The sequence below is a fragment of the Lissotriton vulgaris genome, chromosome 1_1 (assembly GCF_964263255.1).
Source record: "Lissotriton vulgaris chromosome 1_1, aLisVul1.2, whole genome shotgun sequence".
Lineage (NCBI taxonomy): Eukaryota > Metazoa > Chordata > Amphibia > Caudata > Salamandridae > Lissotriton > Lissotriton vulgaris.
The window spans coordinates 1,409,975,597-1,409,989,799 of record NC_141685.1 but is presented as its reverse complement, the minus strand read 5'-3'; the positions used below and the strand labels follow the sequence as shown (position 1 = coordinate 1,409,989,799).

Below are 14,203 nucleotides of genomic sequence, written 5' to 3'. Positions count from 1 at the left end.
AACACTTGAAGTGATAAGCAATTTGGTTTTCACTATTTCAAGTCTCAAACATTAAGCGATTCCTCAGAGCATGGAGTTAAGAAATACACATTCTTTTTAGTAGAACTCAACCTGGAAAGAGATCGATGGTAAAGATTGATACATTCCAGAAAGCAAACATGTGGGGAGTGCGTAATACACGCTCCACTCCCAGACGCACTGCGTTTGAATGGATACCAGATCCAACCTGTTGTTAACCATTATCCTTCTTCTTATTATCCTTCTTCTAAGTTTATCCAATAATATTCATTAATGTTTGCCACAATTTCTTCATCTCATTTATCCAATCCACATGTATATCGTACTGCATTTTAGAAACTTCTCATATTTTCGTGCGCCCATCCGGACTTCTTCAGAAATTAAGATCCAAATACACCATTTATTTAAAACCCAATGCATTTCGGGCTTAAGTCCAGCCCTTCGTCAGGGGTAACTGTAAATGGACAATTACAATTAATGTGTTATTTGTAGATAGTACCGAAATCTATTAAAAATTCGTTTTATGCATATAACGTTTTGTGCTCAAACGATCTATTATTTAGTGCTAGACAACAATTAATTACATTTGTGAAATACAATATAATGGTCCAAACCCATGTATTGCATTTAAAAAAAAACCTTATTGTTCATATGCATCACTCACCCACAAACGTGATTCAAAACAGACTTAATACTAAGAAATTAATTTGAGAATCAACCATATGACACCCCATATTTTCTGTCATGTCGACCTTTGGAAGTTGATCTCACCGAACATTAGCTCAAATATCATCTTGCTCCCGAAGATAGAATCACGATCCCTTCCCCTCCACAATTTTACTCGTCTTGCTGTACTCAAATCATGCGTGCATACCAGCAATATTTCTCCTTCCTGTCCTTCGTAAATCTACCATTTTTATATCTCTCTCCTAACGGGTGCAAACAACGCTCGTATGTTTTCTTGCCTTCTTTACATATCAAAACTTTATGTTACAAAACCCCCTTTCTATCATCCAAAGACCTGACATACCTGCTTGCTCAGTCATATCTTTCACGCGTAATATGCGCTACTGGTAATTGTTTGTCCCGCGTGTGAAAGCCTAACTTTTAAACCATTCGTGCTCTGCCCACATAATCATCACCTGACCCCTTGCGACCTAGTACATAAACTGCATTACCCATAATGCACTAAAATACACGTTGCATAATTCGTACTATCATTAACCTTCAATATTAAAAATAAATAAACGCATGTTCGCAAAATGTCCATAGCCAAAATATATTTGAATCCTTCCATAGGTTTCTCGTTATCACCGTCCACAATTGTTGCTCAGAACGTGTTGTTTCGCCATGTGTGGAATCTTGAGTGTAAATCAGCCTTCTTTCCAATTTAACTTGATGCCGGGTGCAAAAACCAACGCAGGGAAAGTGTGTAGAAACAGTGAATGAGGTGGTCTGCACACCGTAGTTCACACATTGTAATCCATTTGATATAGTCCATATAACTTGACAAATTGCGTGCAGAACTGGGTTGTGCGAAGCCCTGGATGAACTTAACCTAGTACAAACATGTGGGGAGCGCGTAATACACGCTCCACTCCCAGACGCAATTTGTCAAGTTATATGGACTATATCAAATGGATTACAATGTGTGAACTACGGTGTGCAGACCACCTCATTCACTACATTCCAGAAAGCAGCAAATGACAGTTACAGGAAACCATTTCAGTGAGTGCTTACAATTCTGAGGTCTCATTTGACAGAGAAGCACTCTGCAATACCTATAGTACCATCATGGCAACACTCCACAGCACAGCACATTGCATGCATGCATGCAAATAATTACACACCACACAGGTTTTGTTATTGGGAAAAACTGCTGAAAGTTTATTACATACAACGTTATGTTATATGGTGGGTTATCTTACGGGCGATCCAAGGGCAGGCAACATTCTCGCCGCCTGCCCGCCTGATAAGCCAAGCAGCACTGGGGCGAACCCCATCTGTGCTGCCCCTTCTGGTGATCCTCCTCCGGGATCACCTGACACCTGGTCCCTATTACTCACGCCCCTTTCAGGGCAGAGCGTAGTAAGGCAAGCCCTCGGTTGTTCAGGCCCACAACCGCCCGAAGGACTAATGGGGCGCCTACACAGTTTCCAGGAACCTCCCATGAGGCTCCTGGGCTCTGCCTCTGGCACCCCTATGTGCCGTGCAGAGGTACCCTTCTGTATCCATTTGCTTCCAGATCGCCCTGTAACTCCGCCACAGCTCTGGCGGCGGCCACCGTTGCCGACAGAGCCCCCCATCAAAACAACTCCTTTCTCACCTACAACTTCTCATGTACAGGCCACCTGCCAACCCCGGGAAGGAGACCTAATCTATATCCCAATAGCCCTTGACATTAGACCGCAGTGTCTCATGACCAAACCCCTTCTGGCCTGTAAACTTGTGCCAAGAACTAATCCTCCTATGGGAAAGTTCCATTGCTTCACAAGACTCTGCCCCATACCAGCTCTGGGCGGGCGGATTCAGCCACTATGGCTCACATGGCCCACTGAATTTGCTGATCTCACCTGGCTGCCGTCCAAGTAGAACCGGGTATCTTGCACACCTGTGCCCCACATCTAAGGGACAGCAGCACACTTGTTAGCTGACCGCTCCCACCCCCGCCTGCCTACTTTAGGCTGTTAGGGCGAGAAGGATTATATTTTAGCATTTGCGTGGTTCTTTTGCTTTCTAAATCATGCTGCACCTGAGTATCCATAACTATAAGTATGTGACAATGAGCAGGGGGGGGCCCTCCTGCCCTTGCACGGCATCCCTTAATCCTTATGGGGATCGCCAGCTCAGCTCTCCTGAGGTGAATCCCCTTAGGCACACCGGCTCACAGAACGTCTGATTTTATACAGTGCCCACTGCCGGTCATATGGTGCCTAACTTTAAGGATTGACTAAGTCCTGTTTACCCCCCACCCTAGCATATTCGTAAAAGAAGGGGTCGGGGGGGGCTTCGCCTGCCCACACTGATCAGCCCCAGGGATGTAAAATAACCTTCCCCGCTAAATTTAAATTCTTGTTGCACACCAGATGTGCCTCATGCTCTAAAACAAAGTCTTTCCTGCATGGCACCTTGATTCCCCATTTCTTGGGACGGCAGCACAGGATGACCTTGGACAGTCCGCTTAGTGTGCTACCATAAACTGCAGTGGTCATGCTAACCTAGAAAAGCACCCAATTTCCACCTGGGCATACCTCAAAATTGAGACTGGCTTCACACAGCTGCAAGGCCATAGAGACACATCTTAAACCTATTTACTGGTTGTTGGCACTTGGCACTCTTCTGGTTGCAGCTCTGTGTTTTAGTGAAGTGCGCGTGCCCCCAGGACCCGCTGTCGCTGAATAGATGGGATGTGTTACCTACTCGCTGATACTGTGTATCACTAACCGCCCAACTTGGATTGAAGGAATGCTGAATGGACTCAAGGACTTTGGAAATAATCCTCCACTCAGTTTGCCCCAAAACAACAATAAATATAAGACACCAGTTACAGAAGCTGCCCCTTCTGTCTCGGTTGAAGCCCATGGAAGGATCACCCAGGGAGGGCAGACAAGTGTGATGGAACCAGAGGGAAACCTTATGTGCAACTACCTTCAGTTTCCCAGGTATAGGGAATGCCCAATGGTCTACAATACCCTTTTGCCCCATGGCTCTAACTCAGAGTGTACCAAACTTTTTGCACACCAGCACACCTGTTAGCTTACAACTACCACCCCTCGCCTGCTGCCCTAGCTAAATTGCGGGTGAATGACTGAGACCTGTACCTGCCCTTGTAAGCCGAGGGCACTTTTTCACTACCTCGACAAGACAGTATGAGTTTGCGAGCCCCACTTCCACACAATTAAAATTCAACTTAGTCCATCAGGGGTCGAGGCGTTGCCTTCGCTGCCCTCTTTGTGCGTTGCAATTGCCCAGGGAAAGTGTAAAATTGTACTGTCCCCCCCTCAATGGGCTAGTTGGATGGCTGACCACCCCTGCGGGGACCTGGTAGTGGTATAAAACCTTTATATCCTTGCCGCATAGCAACAATCCCGCCGCAACCTTGACCGTCCGCTGATCGCACTGGTCAATCCCTCAGAATTTTCAACTCATGATGCTATGCATATGGATAAAACTATGCACCGGCAGCTTGAAATTTCACCTGCTAGTCAATGTGAAACATTTTGGATGTATCCATTGAATTAAGCCCAGCACCACTCTGGGCAAGTCTTGCCCCTTTCAAACTTCCGCTACTAAACCCGGGGGCCGGCAAGGCATTGGGCGCAGGAGGGGAACTATATGTATCAGACCCCACCCAATATAATACTGGGAATGCCAAATGATCTCCAATACACTGATGCCTTTTTGTGTTTTCACTTTGGCACACTGCTCTAACCCAGTTTGACCCCAAGACGTAGGGGTTTTGCAAGCCCTGCTATGTATACTTGGTTACCTGGCCGAAATGCACAGTAATAACAATAAACTACTCCCTACCCGTCAAGTTGGGTTGCACAGTACATACGATGGATGCAGTGGGCAGTTATTCTCCTGAGGCCCCATGCCACTGCACTTGCAGCGCTAATGAAAACTTGCTGATTTGGGTGTCAGCATTGTTGCCTCCACCACCCTCCAGCCCCATTGGAATTGTGCTGGACTCTCGCTTACTACCCTAATGGGTGAGCCCACTGTGTACACCGAATCCCTCAACAATTTCCGCTTCTGACTGTAATTGGGACACGGTTCCCCCAGTGATCAAGGCTCAGCTCCCCGTGTTTATTGATATTAAAACTCCTTAGTACTTATTATCGACCTCAGGAGTGTGAAATGCTAAGTGGACCTGCCAGGATGTAAACCTATGACCCAGTGGTTGAACCAGCCACTTACAGTTCTGCCTCTCCCCAGGCCTGTGAAATTGTATCCCAGGGCCGAGTGCTGGCACTTGAACCCTTACTAGGACAGGCCTGATTAGGACCCCAGATCTAGAAGGCCTGCCACTGGCTGACCGCTTCCACCCAGTGTGTCAAGCAGCCACTCCTCAACCTGGATACCAAACCATGTATATATGTATCGGGAAACCCCTCTCTTGGCACCTACCTGCCCCAAATTTCGCTGTGTGTCCTAATCAGTTAAAACCCGGTCCCAGGGGAGCCTGATAAGCATGGGCGAATTTTGCGGATCTGGCGTTCGCGAATTTGCGTATTTGCGAACTCGCAATCCGCAAAATCTGCGAATTCTCGCGAATTTGCGGATTTTTTTCTTTTTTTTGTGTTCGCAAGGGTTTCTGCCAGTTCGCGAGGGTTTTGTACCAGTTCGCAATTGCCAGCTTACTTGTCGGCTCGCAACGGTCGCGTCTTTGTTGTTTCTACGTCTGGTTCATCATCACAGGTTCACAGCACCCTCTGTTTCACCACTGCCACGCTCTGATTCACCCATGCCACCCTCTGGTACATCACTGCCACCCTCTGATTCATCACTGTAGATTATGGGGGGGGGGGGAAGCAAGCACACCTGCCCTGCTTCAACTGACATGAATTAACTTGGGGTTGATTAATGTGTCACTGAATTTAAACTTCCTGTCTGGCATCTGCTTCCTTATCTGTAATTTGCTTTCTGTTGCAGTGCAATTTTTTTTCCAGGACCTTTGTGGCCTACTTGTAGCTATTCTATGAGCCTGCTGTGAGGGTCAGAGCAGGGTCATAGAATAGTTGCAAGTAGGCAACTGAACTCTGGAGGGGCCCCTCAGGAAGCACTACAGGGAATGGTTACTAATGATGACTTTGAACTTTTGCACCTGCTGAGTGCTTTCAGTTTTGCAAAACTCGTTTTTCTGCAGAACAGCAACTGTAATGCCCCAAACAAACTTACTTGTGAAAGTTGATTTCTAATCCAAAAGTGATCCAAAGAAAGTCAAAAAGGCCTCAAATCCAAAAAAGTGAAGGCAAATGTCAACCTGAAGAGTTATTCTGATAAAAATCATCATTTTCCGAAGGTTTATGCTGCTTGCTGGTGGATTTCTTGTGCAGAATTGCAAATTTTGTAATTTCGCGGGTGCGAGATTGTTGCTGCCCGCCGCATCTACATGTTCGCAATTGCGAACTCTCGCGATGCGTCACCAAGCTCCCACGGGATCCCGCAGCAAGATCCAAAATGGCGCAGCACTCGCAAAATAACGCTGAATGACGGTAAGTGAACGCCCGACGCCGCAATATTGTATCACCAAGCAAAAAAATCTGCTGCGTGCGAATTTGCGGATTTTCAGTAAATTCGCAAGAGTTCGTGGATTGCGCATTTATCGAAAATCAGCAAAATCCGCGAGCCGAACGGATTTTCCGCCCATGCTTAGAGCCTGATAGGGTGATGTAATACACAGCCCATGCTTGTACCATCCACGTCAGCCACAAACTGATTTCGATCACAGAGCTATCCCTACTAAAAACTACCTCTGAGTGTACTCTGCACCAGTGGTTCACCTAAAAACCACACATTTTAGAAGAATGCGAGCACTGAGCACCCAAGATTATAACTGCATATTATTAATTCTAAATCGTTTTAGGCTAGATTTTATATCATATCTGCCACTGTAAATCTGTTGCATCCAAAAGTGTCTTTTGGTTCCTCGCTTTTGATTTCATGAAAAGAAATGGGGCCGCATTTTGTAAGGTTGCTGCTCTGGGCGGAAGCTCCTAATGAATGGTGAGTGTCTGGTCCTTTAGGGGGTAAAGCAAATCTGGAGATAAACGTCATCCTTAAACATGGCTTAGGGGTGAGCCCAGTCTGCTGCATTCAGAGCGTTGTCCTAAGAGATGCAAGGGAGCTCTCTGAATATTCCTGGATATTTCACAGGTTAGAAGCCCAATGACCCCACAGCTGGTGCAATGTAATGACACTAAATCCAAGTTTGGCTGCATTACAAACATCACATTGGCTTTTAACCTTTACTTCCAGCCAGAACTGTCTAAACGAATTGTTGATTGTATTAAACGTTGCCAGTGTCTTAAAGCTAGTGTACACCCTCTTTGTATAGTGAGGCACCAGACAGTGCTTCTGTCCTCCTAACACCTGACGTGTCCCTATAGGTGGGGGGGGGGCAGCAAGTGACCCCTGGCAGCTGCTAAAGACACAGGTTATTACAAAAAGCCAGGTGGAGTTCACTCGCTCTTAATATTAAATGTATACTAATTTAACATGAGTAGTGAATTGCATCTGCTCAATCTGTGCCAACAGAGTGGATCAGCAAAATGCTGCGGGGGACAAAATATTGCTTTCTCCAGAGCGCTGGACGAACTTGGCAAAGGTGGCCCTTTCATGAGCCAAATGGGAACATAGAAGGACAATCCGTTGTCGATCGAAATGTGCCCGGGGACACACCTGTGCTGCCATGAACCACGTCACCAAACCAAGGTGTGCAGCACGGGCCCCAAGCCCAGTGGAAGGGGCGCAAGGCCTACCGAATGTAACATAGGCTTCTACACAAGGCTATCCTAATTTGGGTGACGGAATGCTCCCTGCTGTGCCAAGCATAAAAGTGTTGCGATCTGGCTCCGTACCCAAACTTGTTCCCTTGTTTCAAGAGACAGACAACCATTCTTGTATACTCCTGCGGATGCCAAAGCCATCGGACACACAAAACCCCGGATATCGCCGGCCGTGAGACTCATACTTGCCATATTCGGATGCTCTTGCACGACACAGTTCTGGCTAGCAAGCCTCTGTCTTAGAAACTAGGCTCTTGCTTATCGCTTTTAAGCTTATTTGCCCTACGCTAGGCGTGCTAAATTGGAATGGAGTCCCTACCTCGAGTGATGCCAACTTGCCGCCATGCGGAACCCTTGGAGGCTTGGCACGTTGTGTAACGGACAGACTGGCACTCTTAACCTCTCTATGTAGAAGACCCTGCATCGTGGAAACACTTTATGGCTGGCTTGGCAGAGAAAATTGCAAGGGGGGAGTTTTATCAGAGAATAAGCAGAGCAGGTGATTAAATACTTTTCTTGGAAACACACTGCCTGTAAGAACAGTAAAAGCTTAGCAAATGATATATTAGGTAAATAATCAGAGCTGACACCACACTATCACTACCGTGCTACCCTATACCACTGAACCCTGTAAACCCATCCGGTTGGCGGTGTGCTGCAAATAACATTAAAATATTTTCTAATTCCTTCTGCCGCGCGCCATTTGCCTCTCGAATGCTTCAGAAAATTGCACAGCTGGGAAGCTGGAAAGCTAACCATGCCCTCTTGGCCATTGGATTCTAAGGAGAGCGTCAAGGATACTTGTGTGAATATACTGTCACTTGACTAAGCGCCCCAGAAGCAGGCCTTGCCCACTACTGAGAGCCGCGCCACAGGCTCATGGGGTGGTTGGGAGTCTGAAAAGGACACCTTCACGTACAGGGATATTAGGTGGTTAGACCAGCCTCGCAGGCCGTGGACCCCTGGCTCAAACCCTACTTTCCAGCACCATAGACGGCAATGTAGTAGTCAGAAAACAACCTCTCCCAAACTCGATATAATTTAAAAGCGCTACCCTCAAACTATTATAAACGCTGGTTATAATGCCTCAAAGCGCATAAAAGAGGCCGAAAGCCCCATGGGAATTCTTGACCTGGCGCGTGAGGCCAAACAGTGTGTTACGGACCCTCCCCCCCATGGCCTGGAGAGCACCTCCGCCCCAGATGCTTCAAGTCTGGTCCCGAGGCCTACTACTCTTGATGAAATGTTAAAATTTGACTAATTCGGTCTGTAATAAACCCCCTTAGGCCCTCGACTGTCTCACCCTCCACTGGGGAGAGTGATGGCTTCTCCAATATATTCACCCTCATGACCGGATAGAGGATGCCCGAACACGGTCACCATGTGGCACCACCCGCCTTAGGAAATCGCACGGGTGGGCTAGCCCCAAACATATATGCCGCCATCTTGGTTGGGGGCGGAGGGGACAGCCTCGCGCCATTCAAGCAACCCAGGTGCCCCCCCTCCTCCAATCGCCGATCTGCCGGGCACACTGAAAAAGGCCTGTACATCGCGGGTACCCCCAAATACGCGGCGCATAGGGTGCTGAATTCCATCAAGGGAAACAGAGGGCACCAGTTGTCTCACCCGTAATTGAGGCCTGGCCGGACCCCTACCCGTGTTCGAGTTCTATTTTGGTGAGTACTTCCCAAGTGGTCCAAGCCCCAAGCTGGGTGCCCGGTCTGCCCCAACCGCATCGAAGAGGAGGAGCGTCCTAGTCCTTGCACCGGAACTACCATGCAGGACATGTGGACCCCTCAGCCCGTCGAGCCCCTGAGGAAAGTCCGGAAGGGGGGAGGATCGCCAGCGGCTCGGCGGCTGGGGTCCCTCCCCATGTGCACAGCCTCAAGCCCCCCCCGCAATTAGAGACTCTGAGCCATCAACAGGGGGCTGGGTTTTCGCCTCGCACGTTCGCAGCACCCCCATGGATGTGCCGCAGGGAAACACGCCGGCCCTGGGACACGCAAATGCAGCATGGTGCGCCACCCTCCCCGTTATAAGCCGAGGTAAGCCCGCGGCCCGCAAGGTCCCCCCTTCCCAACATTGCAGCTGCTTGGTGGACCCCTCCCCCTGCTGAGGGGAGGCGAATACCAGGGCCTGAGCTGGCCACCATAGTTGGTAGGAGCTAGGGCAGGAAGGCGCAGGTTGGGGTTAGCAGGGAGGTGAGGCAGGGTTCGAGGTGTTTAATGGCAGAGAATACATGAAGAGGCGACCCTGTGGTGACCACACGTTGTGTTGGGAACCCTTGAATACTAGCGAGGGTTGAATGGAGGGTTGAACGTGGGCGGTGAAGCGCGGAGGCAGCCGGCAAGGATCCGGTGCTCCCAGAACGGCTGCAGGTTCATCTCCAGCCCTCCGCTGCACGTCTGTGCTCGTAATCCTCCCTCGTAGCACATGAAATTTTAACCGAGCCGGCGTTTAGGCATGGCAGGGGGGACCATTCGCCAGGAGCCTAGCCCACCTCCCCTCCATGGTCGTCCAGAACCCAGCTTGCCAAATGACGGTACACAAGGGCAGCCGCCGGCACCCCTGGGGTATTGCCCTATCCGGTGTTAAATGCACATCAATACTCTGGCCTGCGCGACCACTGCCCCCAAATAGGCCACTAAATGTCTGTAATAAGCATGGGCGGAAAATCTGTTCCGCTCGCGGATTTTGTGGATTTTTGGTAAATTCGCAATCCGCGAACTCTTGCGAATTTACCGAAAATCCGCAAATTCGCACACTGCGGATTTTTTTTGCTTGGTGATACAATATTGAGGCATGCGGCGTTCACTTACCGTCATTCAGCGTTTGCCGAGTTGCTTTTCTAGATATTTTGCGAGTGCTGCGCCATTTTGGATCTTGCTGCGGGATCCCGCGGGAGTTTGGCGACGCATCACGAGAGTTCGCAATTGCGAACATGTAGATGCGGCGGGCGGCAACAATCTCGCACTTGCAAAATTAAAAAATTTGCAATTCTGCACAATAAATCCACCAGCAAGCAACATAAACCTTCTGAAAATTATGATTTTTATCAGAATAACTCCTCAGGTTGACATTTGCCTGTACTTTTTTTTGCAAGGAGTCCATTTTGGGGGGAGGGGGAGGAAGGAAGTGCCCCACAGAAAAACAAGTTTTGCAAAACTGAAAGCACTCAGCAGGTGCAAAAGTTCAAACTCATCATTAGTAACCATTCCCTGTAGTGCTTCCTGAGGGGCTAGATTTCAGTTGCCTACTTGCAACTATTCTATGACCCTGCTCTGACCCTCACAGCAGGCTCGTAGAATAGCTACAAGTAGGCTACAAAGGTCCTGGCAAAAAAAATTGCACTGCAACAGAAAGCAAATTACAGATAAGGAAGCAGATGCCAGACAGGAAGTTTAAATTCAGTGACACATTAATCAACCCCAAATTAATTCATGTCAGTTGAAGCAGGGCAGGTGTGCTTGCTTTTCCCCCCCATAATATACAGTGATGAATCAGAGGATGGCAGTGATGTACCAGAGGGTGGCATGGGTCAACCAGAGGGTGGCAGTGGTGAAACAGAGGGTGCTGTGAACCTGTGATGATGAACCAGACGTAGAAACAACAAAGTCGCGACCGTTGCGAGCCGACAAGTAAGTTCGCAATTGCGAACTGGTACAAAACCCTCGCGAACTGGCAGAAACCCTTGCGAACACAAAAAAAAATCTGCAAATTCGCGAGAGTTCGCGGATTTTGCGGATTGCGAATTCGCAAATACGCAAATTCACGAACGCCAGATTCGCAAAATTCGCCCATCCTTAGTCTCTAAGGGTGGTGGGGGGATTCGGCATGGTTGTGGGCAAGGCCAAGTCGGGGCAGTACGGGGCCCGTGCCATCCTCGCTGCACGAGGCTACTCGGCCTGCCACCTTACGCTGGACAAGGCTTGTCTTACTCCCTCCCCGCCACTCGACAAGATGATGGCGGGGGAGTGGGCTATTGCTCACATTGCAGGGGGTAGTGCGACTCTCCGCCAACTCTGAAAAGCCCTGCCCTGCTAATTTTCCCCGACCGTCGGCACTGCGGGCAGTGTCGGGTTGCACCCTGCCTAGGCCGGGACCCACTGGGCCACCAATGCTCCAGCTAATGCCGCCATCGGGGGCTTGGACTGGCCATCCCCTGCTCCCGAATGTGTCCCGCCCCGCAAAGTCCTGCGCTGCCACCCAAGGGCATAAACGTTCATCGGGCGAAAGTGCCTCCCATGAGCTTGCGCCCCCTCCCCCATGGCCGGACATGCCATGGCCCCTGTGCAACCTGGTACGGCCCAGGGACGGGCGGGGGGGTAGGGGATCGCAGAGCAGCACTCACCGCAGAGACGAAGCTTAAGGAGCCCAGGCCCCAAGACCAGCGACGAGGGCAGGACACAACTTCCCAGACGGCGTGACCCCCGAGGCAGTGGCCGTGGCATGTCCGGTGCGACGACATAGAGGTCGTCAGCGTGGTGAGGGGGACCTATATACCCCTCACCCCGCCGCGCACACCAGACATGACACAGCATCGCCGGTGCCCAGGAAGGGGACTCCCAGAGTCCCTGCCCCCTCAGGAGGAGGGGGGGTTGGGATGCCCGATGCCACTAGAGGGATGCCCTCTTGAGTGGCCTCCTGCGGTGGCCTCGGGCAGCCACTTCTTCAAAATATGCATTGAGTGGGCGTTGGCTTCCTCCAGAGCAGTATTTCTCTTTCACCTCATGCTATTGACTCTTTAGTGTATCGTTCCTCCTCGTTTGAATAGGTTGCACTGCAATGCACGAGGAACTTTTTTTTAAATATAATATGTACTCTGATTCATAACAATTTTTTTTCCTTAGGTGCATTGTATGGAGAAAGCATTCTTTTTTTCACTGAGAGGCTATTTTTTTAATGTTTTTGTCAGACCTATTCGTTTTACCAATGCTTGCTTAAATGAGGAAAATACCGCTACATTATTCTATGATACACCAGAAAAAGATTAAATATGCTTTGATGGACTGACAAGGCATTACTACATTTTACGTAATAATAGAGACCTGGACGTAGTCAAGTCAAAGTCTTTTATTCGATTAAACATTTGTTAATCATAAAAAGTACATCATAACTATTTTAAAAACATAACCTCATGTAAAGGAACACATTATTATTATTACAATGTTACAGTAGGATTAAAAAGCATTAAAAAAAGGGAAAATACGCTTTGCAACAATTACACAGTTAATGCAGATTATCAAGGGTTTAGGTCTTCATTTCTCATTGCTTTACGAATTGTTAGACATGATTTCAAAAACATGGCTAAATTCTTTGCCACGTATTGTGATTCAAGCTGTTGTAGGGCTAGAAACGCTGGTCGACAGGTCCTCAGCCCCATCTGACGCAGCACTGGAAGAACCCAGCGTTTGCGTGTTGTGGCGTAAAAATGGCAGAAGAAAACTACATGCATAGTTGTTTGGGACGAGACCTTATCACAAGGGCATTTCTCCAAGTCATGAGACCAATTTAAAAGGTTTGGAAAAGTTACCAACCGAAAAAACAAATTAAAACAAAACCTAGTTAATAGGTATTTTTCGTGGTTGGATAAATAAAATGTGAGATAAGGCTGTATTCCTGGTGACACTTGGACCATCAATATGTGAGCATTAGTTTGCTTGGGTACTTCGCCGCACAAACGAAGTTCCCTAAGGTGGTTAAGACAGTTTCGCTTAAGGGTTTGGTTTTTTCTGCTTAACTCACTAATTAGTGATGGCTCTATAACATATTGGTTAAGATCCAAATCTTTCAAGAAGTTGACAACGTAAGCCAACCATGGAAAATTTTTCCAGGATGTCAGCCCTAAGCAATCTAAGATCAAGGCACGAGTGAGATGACATTCTGGCTTAGACCAAATACGGTGCCATAGGAGCATTGGTTGACATTTGATGTAATCAGCTAGATAGTCAACCCCAAGCTCAATATGGCATCCGTATGTGGGGGCGCTCTGTGGGAGGGCCAACAGATATTTGGCAAAGCCATTTTGAATTTTTTGAAGTTTGTTCGTGTTTACATAGCCCCATACACCGGCTCCATATGTAGCAATGCTCTGACATTTAGCTTGGTGAATTTTAAGCAATACAGGGGGGTTTGGTTTACCCAATTTTCTGGAAAATGAGACAAGGGCAGAGGTGGCACGTTGGTAAAGCAGTTTTCTGGTTACCAGTGCCCTTTTCCACGTTAGCTGTTCGTCTATTAAAATACCCAGATAGGGGTATTCCCTTACACGTTCCAGTTTGGATTGCTCAATACAGAGATGTTTAGAGCTTTTGATCTTGGGCCCTGTTTGCATGACAAAGGTCTTGGTCTTATTCACCTTTAACCCGAGTGAGAGCATATAATTACAGTACTTATCCAACTGTTTCTGAAGCTGTACTAGGGACCTGGACGTAAGTGTGGTAAAGTTTTGTGAAGTCAGTCTTCACTGGGCAGAGAACGGCGCAGAAACAGAGAGGTTTAGTCAGTGTGAGGTTATTGGTTCTACCAACATGCTATGGAAAATGAACTCCTAAAGCCCAAAGGCTGGAAAGATAGTGGCAAAGAGTCCAATTTTCAAGAAAGGGTAACTATGACCTATGCGCACAATGAGAAACAATTCCACGGGCACTTCATTTATACATGCCTACATTGTG

The 14,203-nt window shown here is 48.1% G+C and overlaps 1 protein-coding gene across 1 annotated transcript in view; it reads right to left on the bottom strand.

Moving 5' to 3' along the window:
- SLC26A4 (solute carrier family 26 member 4) overlaps positions 1-14,203 on the bottom strand; it is a 190,414-nt gene that overhangs the window by 152,415 nt on the left and 23,796 nt on the right. The window lies entirely within an intron of this gene.